At 36.6% G+C, this 13,470-nt stretch overlaps 1 long non-coding RNA gene across 1 annotated transcript in view; it reads right to left on the bottom strand.

Annotated features, from left to right (window-relative positions):
• LOC103676111 overlaps positions 1 to 8,207 on the bottom strand; it is a 324,895-nt gene extending 316,688 nt beyond the window's left edge. The window contains exons 1-2 of the long non-coding RNA XR_005832234.1: positions 8,131 to 8,207; positions 5,559 to 5,638 (exon numbers count right to left, since the gene is read on the bottom strand). This is a non-coding gene — a long non-coding RNA (uncharacterized LOC103676111). The remainder of the gene's footprint in view (positions 1 to 5,558; positions 5,639 to 8,130) is intronic.
• Positions 8,208 to 13,470: the final 5,263 nt, after the last annotated feature.

Below are 13,470 nucleotides of genomic sequence, written 5' to 3'. Positions count from 1 at the left end.
TTTACACTTGTATAAACATTGCTAAGAGAAATTAAAGAAAACCTAAACAAAAGAGGAGATATACTATGTTTATGATTCAGGAAACCCCTCAAAAGCGATGTCTAATCACTATTTCTATTTCCCCCATTCTCATTCTCCCTATATATCTTTTTTAAAACTTTTTATTATGAAAAATATCAAACAAATCCAAAATAAAGGAGAATAGTGTAATAAATATCCATATACTCATTACCCAGCTTCAACAATTATAAACTTAATGCTTCATAGTTCTAGTTTCATCAGTGTTAATAAATATTACCCTCCCTCCCCCACAGGATTATTTTGAAGCCAATCCCTGGTATATCATTTCATCTATAAATATCTGAAAATAGGCCTCTTTTTTAAAAACATAAACACAACATAATTTTATGTTAAAACATTGACTATAATTCCCTGATATCATCAAATAGATTATTGCTATTGCAACTTTCCAAATTATCTCATAAATATTTCTTTACACACTGTTGTTTGATTAAAATGAAGTCTATACTTGCATTTGCTCTATGTATCTTAAGTAGGGTGACCTTATAATTTATTGTCCAAACTGGGACACATCTAAGACCATAAGGAATCACTATTAGTAATAATGCCAAATAATAAGCAGGATAATCACAGATAAACTGAAATGTGTAGTCACCATATTCTTAAATCTGTTTTAATCTACATGATTCCACTTCTTTACCTCTCACCTTCCCTCCCATCCTAATGGTAATGTATTTGTTGAAGAAATCAGCCCCTTTGTTCTAAGCTCATGTAGTCTGGATTTTGTCTATGTTGTTTCTGTCTTGCCTGCATTTCCTAAAATCTAATAGGTCCAGAAGGTATATCTAATTCTGATTTTTTTTTTTTTTGGACAAGAATACTTCATAGGAGGCATTCCTTTCTCTCTTAAACCCACACCTGTCTTTTCTCTCAGCCCTAAAACAAACCTGCTACTGTCAAGATTTCTTTTTTTTTTTTTAAGATTTTATTTATTCATTTGACAGAGAGAGAGACAGCCAGAGAGAGAGGGAACACAAGAGGGGGAGTGGGAAGGGAAGAAGCAGGCTCCCAGGGGAGGAGCCTGATGTGGGGCTCGATCCCAGGATTCCAGGATCACACCCTGAGCCGAAGGCAGACGCTTAATGACTGAGCCTCCCAGGCGCCCAATACTGTCAAGATTTCTTTAACTCCTTAACTCTATTGCTAAACCCAGTCTTCATCTTCCTCAATCCATTAGTTGATGACTTGCTCCTTGTTGATGCCCTTTTATTGCTTGGTTTTTAAAGCTCCACATCTTTTCTTTGTACTCCAGCTACGCTGCTCCCTCCTTCTTAGTCTCTTTTGCTGGCTTCTCCTCTTCTCTCTGGCTTCTTAATGTTGGAATAAATCCAGGGCTCCCTTGATGATCTCATCCAGACTCCTGGCTTTAAAAGCCATCTATATGTTGACAACATCCAGCTCAGTGTTCTTCCAGAACTTCAGGCTTATATTATCCCATTGCCTATTCTACATCTCTACTCTGATGTTTAATAAATGTATTAAACTTTTCATGACCAAGACTAAAACTCTTGATTGTCCCATTGAAACCTATCTTTCCTCAATTTTTTCCATCTCATTTAATGACAACTCCAGTGTTTCAAATCACTCGGTCCTATAACCTTGCAGTCATCCCTAACACTTCTCTTTCATATCCCACAACAAATTCATCAATAAATCTTGTTGGGTTTACCTACAAAATATATCCAAAATCTACTCAATTTGCACCACCTCTCCCATTACCATCCTAGTCTAATAAATCTCCATCAACTCTCACCTAGATTACTGTAATAGCCTCCTAATTGGTCTCCCCATTATACTCTTACCTCTAGTATTTATTGAACAGCAGTCAAAGTGATCCTTTTAAAATGTAAGTCATACTATATATCACTCCTTTACTCAAAGCTATCCAAGGATTCCTCTTTTCAAGTAGAGTTAAAGTCAAAATTCTTACAATGTCCTACAGGGCTCTATGTGGTCTCTCTCATGTTAACTCTGACCTCTTCTCATACTCCTCCTCACACACTCACTCTTTTATAGCCATACAGGCTTTCTTGATGTTTCTCAAACACACCAGATACATTCTCATCTGAAAGACATTTACTCTAGTTGTTCTGAAACATTCTTCTCCCTGATGTTCACTTGGCTAACTCTCTTATAAAAAGATCATCTTCTCCATGATACCTACTCTGACCTCCTTTTATATATTGTAATCTGTAACATCACTTTCCAGCACTCCCTAGCACCCTTAATTTGCTTTACTTTCAGTTTTTCCACATCATTTACATCATCTAGCTTATTATATTATTCATTTATATATTATATTTATTGTTTTCTGTGTATCTTCTCCCCCTAGAACATAAGCTACTCAAAATCAAAAACCTTTGCTTTGTTCCCTGATGACTCCCAAGAGCCTTGATCAGCCCTATCTAGGATAAGCCCTCCACATAGTCAATTAAATGTTTGTTGAATTAATGTTGAATGAATGAAGGATTACTCTTGTTATTGTGTGAATGCTTAATTTCAGTGGGGCAAGTATTAGGTTACTGCAATAGTCCATGTGAGAGACACTGGTAGTCTGTTCCAGGGTGGTAGTAGTGCTGATGAAAGGAAGTGACACATTCAAAATGTAGTTTGGACATATTTATGATAGATCGAATGAGGGGTAGGAGATGGGAGAAGAGAAAGAATCAAGACTAATCCTTAGATTTCCTGGATGAGCAACTGGGTGGCTAATTATGTTACGGAATGGTTAAGGGGTGGGGGGAGGAAAACGGGACAGGGGGTGGATGAGGAGTCCATATTGAATAGTAAGTTCGATATGCCTATGAGCCATCTAACAGGTAATTTCAGGCAAGTAGTTAGATAAAAGAGTGAAAATTAAAGTTCTTGCTATGTTCAGAAATTTTGGAATTATCAATATAAGAATAGGATTTAAATCTGCAGGAATGGACAGATGAGAGAGTAGGCATATTTTAAGCATCTCTTGAAGAGGATTTTACTCTGGTCCTTGGTAAAGGATACTAAGAAGAAGCAGTCAGTGAAGTGAAAGCAGAAGGAAATAGTATGGTGAGAGCCAAGAGACAAAAATATTTCAAGAAGCTGTCAAGTGTTCACTGCCTTTGGAAACACAGAGATGATTAATGGCATCACAGTAGATGCAGTCTCAGTGAAATGGTGAGGGTGGAAGCAAATATGTTCCAGTATACCACTATGCTTCCTTGTCGTTTTATTATAGCAAGAAGTAAAATTCCTATAATCTTTCAACCAAATCAGGTCAACCCAGTTACACACTTAACCACACAAAGCTAACAAAATACAAGAAATATTAGACAAGTAGTGTAGATTCGAAGTTGCCTTTTGAATCTAGAGAGTGGGGTGGGCTAATTGGGCTAATAGCACCAAGCGGTACCACCATTGCATCACAGAATCTAAGTGGAAAGAATATTGAAGGAACATCCCAGAGGGAGAAAATGCATGGCATGCAAATCTATTCTCATCAATCATGGCACTTATTCCTCATGAGCTGGGATAGTCCCAGAGGCCCATGGGACTCCAGGCAGCCCTTACCAGTTGATCACACTTAGCATGGGAATTGAACCAATTTGCCATCCTTATCCCAAATCCAATCCAAGTCCCATCTCCTTGCCTAATCCTGCTTACTTCACCTCTATAAAACCACAAGCAGTCATTCAGCTTCTGCTTCAGTAGAGATAGGAAACTTCTATCTTTTTTGGAAGCTGAGCTAAAAGCTGCTCCCACTACTCTCCACTCTTTAGAAGTTAGTAGGACTCCAAGAACCACCATAACCTTTTTTAACCCAAATGCCAACTCTCGGGTTTTTGAGGACAGCTTTATGTTTTCCTAGAATTTTCTCCTCTCCCATAGAAATAACCTTAGCATCTTCATCAAAGGATCTAATATTACATAGTTTCTAGTCCCATACCACCTTATTCACTTTACCAGAACTCCCACTTGCCTGAAAACACACACACCTTCACTATTATCCTTTACATACTCAAACTGAACTAGAAAACTGAAATACCGACACTAAACAACAGAGAAAAGCATCTATATCTAACTTATGTGTAGTCCCAGCTGCCAGATGTTAGAAGTTTCCGCCCCAAGGACAGCAGGGGAGTAAGAACAAGTCTAAAGGGCTCCATGGGGATAAAGGGAGATCATGCAAAGCAGGAATATGTTCCAGCTGTTGGAACTTCAGCAGTCTAAGTACTGAGTGGAACAGATGATACGTTCCAGGACATTTTTCCCTTGGGTCATGTGAATTTTAGGATTGAAGAATCTAGCAGAATAAAAATAGGTTCTGAATAAAATTACAGCATATTGAAGATGAATAAATTTGGCTCTAATAGCCTAATAAAACAGGCTGCATTATCTTTCAGCCAGTTTTTACACAAAGTAAATGCTATTCTCAACCCCCTTTAAGCATTTGAAAGAAAAAATTTTACTTGATTTTTCAAGCTTCACATGAATTAGTTTATTAGAGTAAGATGGAGAATTAATCAAAACAAAAGCATTATATTTTACTTCCAAATAGATTTTAAACATCTTAAGGGCAAGGGCCATTTTTTTCCCCTGTATTTCATCCAGTGATTGGAATATGAAGGATATTCAAATTATGTGCTTATTAATATAAAAATAATTAATGAATAAGTGAAAACATTTTATAAGAATAGGAAATGTCTTAAACTTTTGGTTACTTTTCAGTGTCTTTACTACTGGATCTGCAGAAATAACCAAAAATTTCAAATTGTTCTTTGAAATTTGATCTCTCTTGTGTATTCCACTGATAACCACAAGCAGCTTATACAAATCCTATTGAAAAGCATTGAGGCCTTCCATTTGCACAAGACAAGAGGAAGACCTTATTTCTTAACCTTATCTTCTCTTTCTTGGCTCTCCTGTCTTTGCTAGTAACTTTTTATGATCATCAGCAGTTTCTCTTAAGTAGCATTCGTTACTCAGAAACCTCAACTACCGCCATCTCTTTATAGGACATCACGAATGTTTTAGTTAGTTTACGTTGAGAGCCTCCCAGCCTTGCCTTTTCCCTTTTACTTTATTCAGTGCTTGACCCCATTGTTTCAGTTTCCAGTAAGTCTTGTCACTTCCACTAATAAGAAAGAACGGAGTCACACTGCCTTAGATCCCAAATCTCATGAGGAATAAGTCTGCTGGCTATACATAAAACTTTTAAATTCATGAGGCTTCTTGAATAAGAAGTTGTCAAAATAACATTGGCAGTAGTTGAGTAATTTGGAAGGCTAAATTAAGACACTTCCTAAGGGTGAGTTTAGAGAAGCTTGGCTTTAATCTTTCTGAGATAAATACTTAACAAAATGAAAAATTCTTAGGATAAAACCATTTTCAAACTATGGACAAGAAACTAGGGGATGATTTGTTATAGCCTTAAGGACACAGGGAAACAGAGCAAAGGACGCTATTAGTTTTTGAGTAACTAAAGTTTGAACTTTACTTACATGAATTGCTACATCCTCCTAAACTTTGGCCAGAAGATTCTCTTTGCAAAAGCATCTGTGGTATTATAAGTTCTTTCATGCTGCAAAGACAGAAATACTTTTTAAGTTGGATATTTCTTCAATCTTAAGCCACTCACTCCAATTTTATTAAAATTTTTTTCATGATAATCCTCATAATGCTATATATGTGTACATGTGGTTAAGTATGTATACATGCACATGTCTATCTGCATGCATCCTTATGAGATATGAGCTTCTATTCTTGATTCTTTATTAACCAAAGAGGTTCATACACCCTCTTTAAAAGTAAGCCAAAGAAACTCATAACATGTTAATGCCGCAAAGTTCCCCAGGGATCATATAGTTCAACATCTTCATTTTATAGATGAAGTAACTGAGGCCCAGAGGTTAAATGACTAGGCAACAATTATAGAGTGCAATTTAAATGGCCCTGCAGACCTCAAAACAGCTTATTCATTGGCCTGCAATGACCCTCGTCCTCTCCTACCTGGTCTAAAATTCCCATCAGATTCACGATGCCTGGCACTTAAAGTATTCATATCAATTAATCAACTGGGATTAGGATGGAATCATTGTTCTTTTATGAACAGTGTTAAAACTGGGGCTGGAATGAAGAAAAAATATGAACTAAGCACAATTTGTCTTTGATATCCCTTTTGGCCTCTTTTACCCCCTCTTGCTTTTTTCTTTTACAACCTCAGAGGACTCTTTAGCTTCTGAAGTCTGCTCCCAGCTCCACTCCTACTGGGGTTTTTAATTCCCAGCAGTGACCCAGACCTGCCTACCTTACTTCACTGACTAGGCAAACTTTTGTGACATGTCTTCTATTAATCTATGTTAACGAGGCCCTGCTGTAGTAGACTACAATCTAGAAGCCACTACCATTTCCCCAATCCTTCAAATAATCTATGACTTGCTAGCATTTCAAATATTGAGTCATAATATAAGCCTCCCCATATCTCATAGCTTTAAAATACTGACCCCAATGGAGTAATTCCAGAACAGCAAGAGTCGTAGGTAGGTATGCCCCTCTCCCAAATTCAACTTTTCAACAGTGTACCATTGGAATTCTCCTAGTTATTACCTTTGTTTCACAACTGCTCCTAGATGTCTCCCACCAGAGCCTATCAATACCCTTTGCTTCTTAACATTCTCCTGTGTCAATTGCAAGGATTCAAGAATATTTTTTTTTAAGATTTATTTATTCATTTTAGAGAGAGACTATGAGCACACATAGGAGGGGCAGAGGGAGAGGGAGAGGAAGAGAATCTCCAACAGACCCTGGCTGATTACAGAGCACAGTATGGGACTCAATCCTGTGACTCTGAAATTGTGACAGGAGCTGAAACCAAGAGTCAGCCGCTCAACCGACTGAGCCATCCAGGTGCCCCAAGTAAAGAGCATTTTAGTTATTCATCCAAAAAAAAGGTTGTGAACTTTTTCTCTGGCTAATCTAATGGTCTCTATTTTAGAGCACCAATATGTCAATTCGCCCTTTCCAGTATTATGTTTGGTTTGGATTTTTAAGATCAGCTGAAGTTTCTTGATCTTAATGTAGTTAATCATGCTCCCCTAGTAACATTGACAAGACCAATTACAATAGAACATTTACTGAATACTCCCTATGTGTCAGTTAGCTAAACAAACACATTATATGTTTTATCTCGTGTAATCAGTTCAACACTTCGACCTATATGCTACTAACATCTCTTGTTTTGTTGATGTGGAAACTGTTAGATGTGTGGTCTTGGGAAAATTACCTACACCTTTCTAGATTTCTCTAAAATGGGAATAATATTAATCTCATTGAGGAATCAACAAAATAATCCATAATCCATAATCCAAGTGAGATGTTTGTGCCTGACCTATAGTAAGTGTTCCCTAAATGTTAGCATTCATTGAGTAACTGCTCCACATACTATAGCTAGTATGTGGTGAAGCATGAGATCAAAGCCAGGCAGTCAGCCTCTGGAGATACACTCTGCTGTCTCTAAAATGATATGCATAAAGCACTTATAAATAATGGTTATTATCAAACATGAGAAGCCTAGATTCTGAAGCATGAAAACAGCTATCTCCTTACAGTTTGCTTTTCCCAACGAACTTTAAGTTTGAATCCTGAAATTTTTAGTTTTAGTTTTACTATCTCCTTTAACAAATTTAAAATTCTGCAGCAGCAGCAGTCTTATTCATTATAAATGCTGACATATAAATGCTGTCAATGAAAAAACTTAAGTCCAAGACAAAATTCACAAAGGTATGAACTTGTTGCAAGGAAACTCATCTTTTGTTTCAACAGAGTTTCAGAAGTTTTAGGAAGGAGACTAAGTTTTATACAGGAAATACTGAGACAATCTCTGATTGTGGCAAGTATTCTATAAAGTTTGGGATTTGGGAAGTAAAGGAGACTTTCTAACTGGTCTTCAGATAAATTAACAGTCCTTGGCTGACTATAAAAAGGCTAGCAGAAGTTTAGGGACATTTCAAAAAGAGGAAGGAAGAATCTTTTGCCTCTGTTTGGGGCAGAGGATTATCAGTAGTTGGGCATTACCTGGAACAACTGGAGTTGATGGTAGCTGTTATGGCAAGTCATTTCTCAATATTCCCAAGTAATCTTCATCAGAACCCTGTAAGAAAGGTGAGACAGTCATTCTTACTCCCTCCATGGCCAGAAATAGTAGCTGATGAATTAAGGCTTTCTAAGACCATGCAGCTAACAAAGTGAAGCACTCAGACAAGAATCTAGATTTTCTCATCCTGTGTTTATTGTACTTTCCACCATGTCATATTGATTATTCCGTACCTTTTTTGCCAATTTAGATATGCTTTGATTGAAACCAGGACTCCTTTATTTAATGTGGATTCAAAAGATATTTTTGCCATGAACTTGAGAAACGATCTGGAAATCATTTTATTCCCACTAGCCATTAGATGGGATTTTACTTTCAGAAGAAGAAAGCCCACATGGTGCTATTTAAAAGTTTCTCCTGCTGACTTCTAGAATAAAAATTTGTTAATCTGATCTTTTGCCCCCCTTAAATAGCTCTTAAAACACGTAAAAACTATTCAGGCACTATCCATTTTGTACACAACTGTATTTCATATATAAGAGGTATTTTTTTCTTATGTCAGCTTTTCAAAGGCTTATTTTGTACTTCTTACTTCCTTTTTGACAGCTAAAGCTACTAAGTTAGAAAAATCTTTCTTGTAACTGGTGAAGTGGTCAGTTAAACACACAAGGACTTTTTCCCTCTACATACAATTTCCTCTCCATTTTTGTAAAGTTTAGTCTCAAGCAGTTTTGCCTTGCTCAAAAATAGCATGACATCGTAGAGAGACCTAAGTAGATTGAGGTCATTTAGGTGCCTGAGCAACAGAGCAGGCACCAGGAGACTTGCATAACTGGTTTTAATGAATACCTTTAAAATACAGTTACAGAGTTCATATTCTAAAACCTTTTATAACTGTCAAACAATTAGTAACTGTAGAAGAAAATGCAAGCTGGGACCACCACAATCTCCATTATTTCATCCTCTTTCTCTCCCCTACCTCTACCCTCACCAGTGTGAAGATTATTGATGCTGCAAGTGAATTAAAAGAAAGTCAGCATTCCCAAGAAAATTATATCCATTTTGATTACTGAAATTAGTAGTAATTACTATAATCCATCTATGGTAATACAAATACATTTCCTGGAAATTGCAAAGAAAATAAAGATTAAGATTTAAACTAAAAATCTACAGAGGAAGGCTAGTATAACCTTTGAGGGTTGTCTTTTTTTTAACTCAATTGCTGATTTTTGAGAAAGGAATTTAGTTTATAATTTGTTATCAACATGCATTAAAGAAAAAGAAGAGGATTCCAAACTAGCAAAACTATAAAGGCAAACTAAACCTTTTCTGTGGTTATGTGAATAGTATGGGGAAGGGAAAAGAGAAAGGATAGACCAATGGGCTACTTGTTTCTGAAGCAGTATTTCATTGGCCGCTGAGAAAAACAAACCAGACTCTGAGGCCAAGATATTCCAAAGAGGGAACATGACTGCCAGAAAGTGCTCTCATTTCAAGCTAAAATTTTTGTGGGCTAATGGAAGTAAGTGAAGGATTAGTGAGAAAGGTAATGCATTGTACCTTTAACATTTATCTCTATACTTTTTTATTCTAAGTTATCATCTTTAAAATAGTGGTGGCTTAACATTATTTAAGCTTGACCACTCAAAAGTGAAGCTTGTTTTTTATATAAAATAAAAATACACAGGAAAACAACAATTAAGGGGCACCTAGGTGGCTCAGTCAGTTAAGTGTCTGCCTTCAGCTCAGGTCACGATCCCAGGTCCCTGGGATGGGGCCCCACATCGGGCTCCCTACTCAGTGGGGAGTCTGCTTCTCCCTCTCCACCAACTTGTGCCCTCGTTTGCTCTGTCTCTCTCTCTCCCAAGTAAATAAATAAAATCTTAAAAAAAAACAAACAAACAATTAAACCATAGAGAACACTACTACTTAGAAATCCTAAAGAATGGTCCTAGAACTTAAATCTTTCTTTTTGGAACTAACAGCAGTGGCAGCTATTGTTACCTGGTGGCAGTATATCTTAGTAGCAGAATAATCTTTTTCAAAAACTGTATTAACTTCCTGAATATAGAATCTAAAAAGGAAGACATGAGGTGATGCCTAATGAATTGTCATGACATTTTTTGGGGGGGAGGACCTGGTTTGAATGATGATTTGCTTGTTTGAGGTCTCTTTTCATTTACTTTTTTTCCTCTCAAATTTAGTTAAATCTGAGAGTATCATTATAATAGCTAGCCTAAACTTTCAAGCATGTTTACTTGGCTTAGGAAAGAATTCTACAAAGTAATCTGAGGGTCAATTTGTAAAACAGTTAATTAGATCATTAAACAACTACCTAATTTGATTACTATAAAAGCTCAATTAACGGAGATGTGAAATAGATGATTTCATAATTTCATCCATATTGCAACTAAACTGAATAGGCTATGTGGTCCATATATTTATTGCTCAATGCTTGGCCATTAAGACAAGCACGAAAATAATGAATATTGGACTCATCTGTGAAGACTGTAATAGGACACCTTGTACAAAGACTTCCAGTGGTGACTATATGACTATATATATGATTTATATACTATATATAATATATTTATAAATATATTTATATTATTATATAACATATAATATTATATAACATATAATGTATAAATATATTTTATATCATATAAATATAAACATGATTTGATTATATGATTTATATAATATATATTTATATTATAATTTATGTGATTTATAGAATATATAATTACATATGATTGATATATATTAATTACAAATTAATTGATATAAATATAATATATATATGATTTAGGATTTTTCTCTTTCTTCTATATTACTTTCCCTATACCATACAACTTCCAAACCATAAGTTAGGATTGAACTGTTTAAGGTCCAAAATTAGGGCTGAATTTCCAGCTGCCCACTAGTTTTCAATTGTCCTTTATAATAGTAAACTCAAGATCAAAGATAAAGAAAACTACATGCACCTAAGTCCTACTGTGTCAGGAATTTTCATTTATAGCATTAATTGAATCTTCACAACTAGGCAGCATGAAAAGTGCCATCATTCCCACTGTCCAGAAGAGGACATCCAAGCTCAGGGAAGTTAAGGAATCAGTGAAAAATACACTAATATTAAGTGACAAAAGCACAAGTCTCCTCCAACTATACCTCTTCTTAAGTGGTTTTAAATTTCACTTTTTAAATGGAAAAAATGTTTTCTCGTGACATGTGATCATTGTAAAAATTAAAATCGTCCAAAGAAAATTAAAGGATCACCTCTTGGCCAGTTTAGACACACACATACAAACACATATATACACACTCCAAATATGACCATACAGCAATCCTGGCAGCTTCCTCCTTCCCCATGGGGAAGTATCTCTGACTGTTCAATTATTTTAATTTTTATTGAGTTGAAGTCAAATCTGCTTACTAAGACTACAGAATAAATAATATGTTAAAAGCTTTATCAATACTGTATTTGAAAACAATTCTCATGCCCCAACTTAGAATTTTCTTCCTCAGGTTTACCATGCCCACAGCTCCTTCAACTCTCTCTCATGTGATAGGGTCTCCATTTCTGTAATTTTCCTAGATAATATCTTGGAATTAACAATATTCTGGATATAGATTGATCAGTTGCAGAATACTTAACTCTCTCAATCTGGACGTTTGATTTTAAATCACTTTCTTGAGCATATTACTTTTACTACTGAAATTTAGGTTTGCATTTACTTTCTAGGGCATCTAGGGTAGTAAATTTTCTCCTCCTACTGAGTTTACAAACAATTGAAACGCCTAAGTAATTCTGCCAGATTGTCTGCCTTTTATATTTGAACACTTATCTGTCTTAATCTAATTGCATATCCTCCACATTAATTCCTATCATGTTACCATTATTTGCCTATAATCCAAACATGCCAAAAATTTTTGAATCAGTTCTATCATCCAGTATATTATTATCCTTCCCAGGATTATGTCATTTCCAAATGAACCCATTCACGTCCTATGTCTTTAGGTCGCTAATAAAAATGTCAAGCAGATTAGAACAGAGGTCATAGCCCTGCAATTTGTCACTCAAAACACCCCTCCAACTTGATAGCAATCCAGTAATCAACTGCCTTTCTGTACCATGCCATGGTTCAATAGACAAAAATCATTCAAAGGTATTTTGAATTAGCCCTAAATATCTACTATACTTCACTTAATGACTGCAGCATAAAATGTGATAAAATCACATTCTGTTTGTATTCTAGATGACACATGGCCATTTTGTTGTTATTGTTCATAGTTATGCACTTCTTACAGGGTATATTAGAAAAGATATCACTGGTATATTACAAACCTGTGGCCTAATAGATATTTTCTTTTAGAATAAGGTTAAGTTTTAGTTTTAAAAAATGAGCTGATTTAAAGAAAAATTTTAGGTATATCAAAGTAGAAATGGTGTGTGAATATGACAAACAAAAAAACACTAAGGTGTTAAGAAAATGACTAAAAATAGGGAAACCCTGAATACAGAAAATACAGAAAACCTTGTAGTTTACAAAACACAAATGCATCATCTGTTCAACATAAAACTACAAAAGAGGGTACATGAGAGACATCAAATACATACAGAATGCCTTACAGAACACACAGCCACGGAGGAGGGGAAAAAAGATGGCGGAGGAGTAGGGGACCCCTTTTTCAGCTAGTCCCCTGAATCGAGCTGGATATCTACCAGACCATCCTGAACACCCATGAAATCAGCCTTAGACGCAGGAAGATACATGTGGATCTCTACAAGCAACCACCTGCAGCGCTGAGTATTGAGGGACAAAGCGGGAAGCCGTGAATCCACACACAAATATCAGAAGATAAATGGAAGGGGGAGGGAGCAGCCGCCTTTGGGCGCTGGGAAGCAGTAGCCTCCTGCACTAGGGAGCATGCTGGCACCCGTGAGAGAGCAGACTGAGACCATGAGCCCAGGAACGCGCACGAGACCAGACTAAAAACTGGAGCTTGGAGTGCTCACAGGAACCAGACTGATATTGGGAGCTCGGGAGGGGGTGCGCAACCAGACTGAAAACCGGTGCTCCGAAGCACGCGTGAACCACACTGAAACAGGGAGCTCGGGAGCGCATGCGGGAACCAAGCCGGCTGGTAGTGTTAGAAGCACAAAGGACAGAGACCTGCAGGCCCTGGAAGTGAAGGCTGGGACAGTGGCTATGGGGCGCACAACCCACAACACTGCGGGGTTTTTAGCAGCACCAAAGAAACAGAGTTAAAATGGCCAGGAGAGCTCAGTGGAGAGTGGACTGCGATCTCTCCGTTCT

This window comes from Ursus maritimus, unplaced genomic scaffold (assembly GCF_017311325.1).
Source record: "Ursus maritimus isolate PB19 unplaced genomic scaffold, ASM1731132v1 scaffold_4, whole genome shotgun sequence".
In the NCBI taxonomy this organism is placed as follows: Eukaryota; Metazoa; Chordata; class Mammalia; order Carnivora; family Ursidae; genus Ursus; species Ursus maritimus.
Note: the sequence above shows the minus strand (reverse complement) of the source record. Positions and strands in the feature narration are given on the sequence as shown.